The sequence below is a fragment of the Oncorhynchus mykiss genome, chromosome 17 (assembly GCF_057628025.1).
Source record: "Oncorhynchus mykiss isolate SJ-2025 chromosome 17, ASM5762802v1, whole genome shotgun sequence".
In the NCBI taxonomy this organism is placed as follows: Eukaryota; Metazoa; Chordata; class Actinopteri; order Salmoniformes; family Salmonidae; genus Oncorhynchus; species Oncorhynchus mykiss.
The window spans coordinates 76,760,978-76,768,522 of NC_143038.1; the positions used below are offsets into that span (position 1 = coordinate 76,760,978).

At 38.0% G+C, this 7,545-nt stretch overlaps 1 protein-coding gene across 1 annotated transcript in view; it reads right to left on the reverse strand.

Moving 5' to 3' along the window:
• The window catches only part of LOC110494834 (large ribosomal subunit protein eL29), a 103,231-nt gene that overhangs the window by 67,714 nt on the left and 27,972 nt on the right, over positions 1–7,545 (reverse strand). The window lies entirely within an intron of this gene.

The window sequence follows — 7,545 nt, forward strand, 5'->3', positions numbered from 1 at the left end:
ACTAGATGGGGTATATCAGCATGTCTATAGCATGAACTAGATGGGGTATATCAGCATGTCTATAGCATGAACTAGATGGGGTACATCAGCATGTCTATAGCATGAACTAGATGGGGTACATCAGCATGTCTATAGCATGAACTAGATGGGGTATATCAGCATGTCTAGAACTAGATGGTATAACTCAGCATGTCTATAGCATGAACTAGATGGGGTACATCAGCATGTCTATAGCATGAACTAGATGGGGTACATCAGCATGTCTAGAACAAGATGGTGTAACTCAGCATGTCTATAGCATGAACTAGATGGGGTACATCAGCATGTCTATAGCATGAACTAGATGGGGTACATCAGCATGTCTATAGTATGAACTAGATGGGGTATATCAGCATGTCTATAGCATGAACTAGATGGGGTATATCAGCATGTCTAGAACTAGATGGGGTACATCAGCATGTCTATAGTATGAACTAGATGGGGTACATCAGCATGTCTATAGCATGGAAAGAGTCATAGGATGTACCACCATCACATGACTCTGAAACCATGTGACCATGTGAAATAGGAACCACAGTCCTGATGTGGTCTCACCTACAGTAACCCTGTTTCAGCACATAAACATGTCATCACCATACATTAACCCACATAAGAGCAGATTACACATGTTAAAGAAAATTATTATTCAATATTTATTTTGTCGTATAAACATGTTTCCATTCAACTATACAATACATACGGTCAACGTCCTTTAACATCAGGAAGAATCAACTGCCCTGTTGACAGCTTTCTACACATCATTTATAGATGGCATCGTGTTCAAAATGTATCCACACGTTAAACAGGTATTGAAGGAGTGTTGAACAGCTATTAAACAGGTATTGAACAGGTATTGAAGGAGTATTGAACAGGTATTAAACAGGTATTGAACAGGTATTGAAAGAGTATTGAACAGGTATTAAACAGGTATTGAACAGGTATTGAAGGAGTGTTGAACAGGTATTAAACAGGTATTAAACAGGTATTGAAAGAGTGTTGAACAGGTATTAAACAGGTATTAAACAGGTATTGAACAGGTATTGAAGGAGTATTGAACAGGTATTAAACAGGTATTGAACAGCTATTGAAGGAGTGTTGAACAGGTATTAAACAGGTATTAAACAGGTATTGAAGGAGTGTTGAACAGGTATTAAACAGGTATTAAACAGGTATTGAAGGAGTGTTGAACAGGTATTAAACAGGTATTGAAGGAGTGTTTAACAGGTATTAAACAGGTATTGAAGGAGTGTTGAACGGGTATTAAACAGGTATTGAAGGAGTGTTGAACAGGTATTAAACAGGTATTGAAGGAGTGTTGAACAGGTATTAAACAGGTATTGAAGGAGTGTTGAACAGGTATTAAACAGGTATTGAAGGAGTGTTTAACAGGTATTAAACAGGTATTGAAGGAGTGTTGAACGGGTATTAAACAGGTATTGAAGGAGTGTTGAACAGGTATTAAACAGGTATTGAAAGAGTGTTGAACAGGTATTAAACAGGTATTAAACAGGTATTGAAAGAGTGTTGAACGGGTATTAAACAGGTATTGAAGGAGTGTTGAACAGGTATTAAACAGGTATTAAACGGGTATTGAAAAAGTGTTGAACGGGTATTAAACAGGTATTGAAGGAGTGTTGAACAGGTATTAAACAGGTATTAAACAGGTATTGAAAGAGTGTTGAACGGGTATTAAACAGGTATTGAACAGGTATTGAAGGAGTGTTGAACAGGTATTGAACAGGTATTGAACAGGTATTAAACAGGTATTGAAAGAGTGTTGAACAGGTATTAAACAGGTATTGAAGGAGTGTTGAACAGGTATTAAACAGGTATTGAAGGAGTGTTTAACAGGTATTAAACAGGTATTGAAGGAGTGTTGAACAGGTATTAAACAGGTATTGAAGGAGTGTTGAACAGGTATTGAACAGGTATTGAAGGAGTGTTGAACGGGTATTAAACAGGTATTGAAAGAGTGTTGAACAGGTATTGAACAGGTATTGAAGGAGTGTTGAACAGGTATTAAACAGGTATTGAAAGAGTGTTGAACGGGTATTAAACAGGTATTAAACAGGTATTGAAAGAGTGTTGAACGGGTATTAAACAGGTATTGAAAGAGTGTTGAACAGGTATTAAACAGGTATTAAACAGGTATTGAAAGAGTGTTGAACGGGTATTAACCAGGTATTAAACGGGTATGAAGATGCATTGTCAAAACAATCCCTGAAAATTCCCTCAGTGAGGTAAAGATGATGATCGGTCACTTTCTCTCTCCCTGTGTCCCAAACGGCACCCTATTCCCTATATTAGTGCCCTACTTTAGACCAGAGCCTGTCATAAGTAGGGCACTACATAGGGAATAGGTTGCTATTTCGGATGCAAACTCAGTTACATTGTTCCTGTGTTCCCGTCAAATATACAAACAGAGAAAAAAACGCAAGGTTTTATCTTTCATCGTTACAAAGACACAAACACATGAAGCAGCTCGAAATCAAAGATTTTCTCTCTTAATAAAATACAACTAAAAAAACCTCTGTACTTCAATACATTTCAACCCTAAGGGTGTAACGTAAAAGTGCGTCCCAAATCTTCCCCTATAGATATATTACACTACTTTTGACTGGACTCTCATATTTCTTTATTGTTCAAACTCTTTACTATTAAACTTCTTTCAAGGATGTAAAATAACCACCATCATTGAAAAAAGAAAAATAAATGCTCTGTTATATTTAGGAGAAACTACTTTGCATTTCAGCTTAATATACTGAGAAAAGCCACATGACTAGACCGATAGCATAGAGCACGCTATCAAAACCAACAACAACAAAAATCACTGAAGAAGAAAGACATTTCAATGTAAGGGTGTAATGATCTGTGATAGATCCAGATATAGGTGCAGGTTGTCACCCACTTCTTAAGTGTTTTGGTAGGCCTGGTCCCAGATCAGTTTGTGCCATCATATACCTTGCCACAGCCAAACATATGACAACACACTACAAGGTGTGGAATGTTAGCACAACCAGACTGATGCCCAGGCTAGGTGATATACTAGGTATTAGCCTGGGTGCCAGTCTGTTTGTGCTCTCTTGCCAACTCATTATGGAATTGCCATCCCACACAAATGGCTTGACAATGAGAGTTAGCAATGGAGTAGGTGTAATAGGTTTCACTGTGCTTGCTTAACTGTATAGCTTCCTTCCTCACACAGCTGGGAGTTAGAAAGATAACACAAAGATGTGGGACCCAGGCTAGCAAAACTGCCCAAGACCAGTATTTAGGGGCAACTTGACCCAACAAATAAGCAGAGCCATCAGAGCTATAGCTGTATTCTGTACTGATGTCTAGAATTCTGTAGCTGTATTCTGTACTGATGTCTAGAATTCTATAGCTGTATTCTGTACTGATGTCTAGAATTCTATAGCTGTATTCTGTTTTGATGTCTAGAATTCTATAGCTGTATTCTGTACTGATGTCTAGAATTCTATAGCTGTATTCTGTTTTGATGTCTAGAATTCTATAGCTGTATTCTGTACTGATGTCTAGAATTCTATAGCTGTATTCTGTTTTGATGTCTAGAATTCTATAGCTGTATTCTGTACTGATGTCTAGAATTCTATAGCTGTATTCTAGAATTCTGTAGCTGTATTCTGTACTGATGTCTAGAATTCTATAGCTGTATTCTGTACTGATGTTTAGAATTCTATAGCTGTATTCTGTACTGATGTCTAGAATTCTATAGCCGTATTCTGTTTTGATGTCTATAATTCTATAGCTGTATTCTGTATTGATGTCTATAATTCTATAGCTGTATTCTGTATTGATGTCTAGAATTCTATAGCTGTATTCTGTATTGATGTCTAGAATTTTATAGCTGTATTCTGTACTGATGTCCAGAATTCTATAGCTGTATTCTGTATTGATGTCTAGAATTCTATAGCTGTATTCTGTTTTGATGTCTATAATTCTATAGCTGTATTCTGTACTGATGTCCAGAATTCTATAGCTGTATTCTGTATTGATGTCTAGAATTCTATAGCTGTATTCTGTATTGATGTCTAGAATTCTATAGCTGTATTCTGTACTGATGTCCAGAATTCTATAGCTGTTTTCTATACTGATGTCTAGAATTCTATAGCTGTATTCTGTATTGATGTCTAGAATTCTATAGCTGTATTCTGTATTGATGTCTAGAATTCTATAGCTGTATTCTGTACTGATGTCCAGAATTCTATAGCTGTTTTCTATACTGATGTCTAGAATTCTATAGCTGTATTCTGTATTGATGTCTAGAATTCTATAGCTGTATTCTGTACTGATGTCCAGAATTCTATAGCTGTATTCTGTATTGATGTCTAGAATTCTATAGCTGTATTCTGTATTGATGTCTAGAATTCTATAGCTGTATTCTGTACTGATGTCCAGAATTCTATAGCTGTTTTCTATACTGATGTCTAGAATTCTATAGCTGTATTCTGTATTGATGTCTAGAATTCTATAGCTGTATTCTGTATTGATGTCCAGAATTGTTCTCTGAAAACAGGAGAGGTCTTGAACAGATGAGCAATAAGACATGATAGATAGATGTTGAAAACACTGCAAAATGTGTTTGTTGATATATTGCAAAGTAAGAAAAACCACCTAGTCTGAAAACCAATTAAGAAACAATTCATTCGTCCCCGAATGGCACCCTGTTCCCCTATATAATGCACTATTTAGGACCACAATAGGGCACTAAAGTAGCGGTAGTGCACTTTATAGGGAACAGGGTGCTATTTCAGAATTTGCTCGTCATTAACATGTTTGTTTTGATTTATATTATTATTAAAGGGATACTTGGAGATTTTGGCATTAAGGCCCTTAATCTACTTCCCCGGAGTCAGACAAACTCATGGACACCCTTGTAATGTCTCTGTGTCCAGTGTGAAGGAAGTTAAGAGGTAGTTTGGTGAGCCAATGCTAACTAGTGTTAGCGCGATGACTGGAGGTCTATGGGTATCTGCTAGCATGCTACCTGATCTTCTTCCTTTGGACCAGTCACATGACTCTGTGTTGAGCCTGATGTGGACCATACACAATAATATCATCATATTTGCAAAATGGCTGTTCTGTGTACTTGCATAGCAAAAATATGCAAATGTGCGCAGCTCTGGAGTAACTCGACGCAACTATGCAGGATTCTAAGTAACTAATTGTGTTCTGGCGTTGTGTTTTTGTGTACGGTATGAATTAGGCTGTAGAAACCCTCCTGGCCATATACTATATACTGCTGTATGTGATGAGCTAGAGCTTATAGCCTCTTCCAACAGCTAGAGCTTATAGCCTCTTCCAACAGCTAGAGCTTATAGCCTCTTCCAACAGCTAGAGCTTATAACCTCTTCCAACAGCTATATCTTATAACCTCTTCCAACAGCTAGAGCTTATAGCCTCTTCCAACAGCTAGAGATTATAACCTCTTCCAACAGCTATATCTTATAACCTCTTCCAACAGCTATATCTTATAACCTCTTCCAACAGCTATATCTTATAACCTCTTCCAACAGCTAGAGCTTATAGCCTCTTCCAACAGCTATATCTTATAACCTCTTCCAACAGCTAGAGCTTATAGCCTCTTCCAACAGCTATATCTTATAACCTCTTCCAACAGCTAGAGCTTATAACCTCTTCCAACAGCTAGAGCTTATAGCCTCTTCCAACAGCTATATCTTATAACCTCTTCCAACAGCTAGATCTTATAGCCTCTTCCAACAGCTAGAGCTTATAGCCTCTTCCAACAGCTATATCTTATAACCACTTATAATAGCTACAGTTACAGCTTTTAACAGCTACAGCTTATAACCTCTTATTATAGCTAATGCTAACAACCTTCCTCTCCTCTATATGACCCCACACTCGAGTCGTACAACTGTTGTACAACACATTTGGTACAACGGTTGTGATACAACAGAGGATTTTTCAGCATGAAGTATTAGGAAAATATATCAATTGTATCACAACCGTTGTACCAAATGCGTTGTACATCAGTTGTGCAACCTAAGGTCTGGGTTCCATCTGAATGGCTGAAGTTCAGCGTGATTGAAATCTAAAGGCAATGTTCCCGTGTTAGCAGAGACTCCATTCACGGTATGTCGGCTCAATGGGAAATTACCTTTCATTCAGGTGGCACAACCTTCAGCTATACAGATTACAGATTTAATAAAGTCCTCGGTGTGAACGGGGTTTATACATGACAGGCAGACAGGCAGACAGCAGTAATAGTTGTAAGAAAAAAACTGATGTCCGTCTTCCAACTGGTAAATAAACAACCAACAACCTCCCAACTAGGGTTGCAAAATTATAGTCATTCTCTACAATTCCCAGGTTTTCCATAAAACCTTGAAGAAGGATTCCTGGATGTTCTGCTTGTTGTCTCAATATGGAAATCTCCAAACCAGGATTTTTTTGGGAAAACCTGGAAATTTAGAAAACATTTTCAAACCTATTCACAACCAACTCTTTCCTTGTGAAGTCACCCACCACCCCACGGGTAGAGAGCACACAGTAGCATGCTCATGTAGAGAATTGAGCTAATATTTTATTCCTAATATAATATAATCATTTAGAGTAATATAATATGTATAATATAGCCATGGCTTGCAGGGTGATTGTTCCCACGATTAAAACTATTTCGGGGGATGTTGGGATCTTTGCTTAAACCAAAATAATGAATTTACGTTCCAAATGGCACCCTATTCCCTCCGTAGTGAACTACGTAGGGCTCTCCAACTCAACTCTGGAAGACAGTTCCATTGCATGTTTTCATTGTTTCCCTCTAATCAGGGAATGATTTAGTTCTGGGACACCAAGTGTGCAATTCGTTATCAGATAGAACAAAAAACTAGCAGGCTCTGGACCTCGTAGGGTAGGAGTTGAATATCCCTGATGTAGGGAGTAGGGGGGACATTTGGGATGCATGCTATCTTTCATATACAATTAAGGAACTAAGCTTTCAATTAAGTGCTTCACCCAGCTCAATCTCTGAATGTCCCTTTTCTTCTCTCAATGTCTGAATGACAATCTCCTTCTCTCAATCTCGTAATGTCCCTCTTCTTCTGTCAATCTCTGAATGTCCCTCTCTTCTTCTCTCAATCACTAAATGTCCCTTTCTGAATCTCTAAATCTCTGAATGTCCTTCTCTGAATCTCTCTGAATATCCCTCAATCTCTGAATGTCCCTCAATCTCTGAATGTTCCTCTCTGAATCTCTCGCTCTCTCTCAATGTCTCTCTCTCACTCAATGTCTCTCTCTCTCACTCAATGTCTCTCTCTCTCTCAATGCCGCTCTCTCTCTCTCAATGTCTCTCTCTCTCACACTCAATGTCTCTCTCTCTCTCTCTCTCTCTCTCTCTCTCTCTCTCAATGTCTCTCTCTCTCTCTCTCTCAATGTCTCTCTCTCTCTCGCAAGTGCCAAGAAACAATAAGCTTCACTGTGCAAACTGCATTAGGTCATCATTACAAACATAGAAAAGAAATG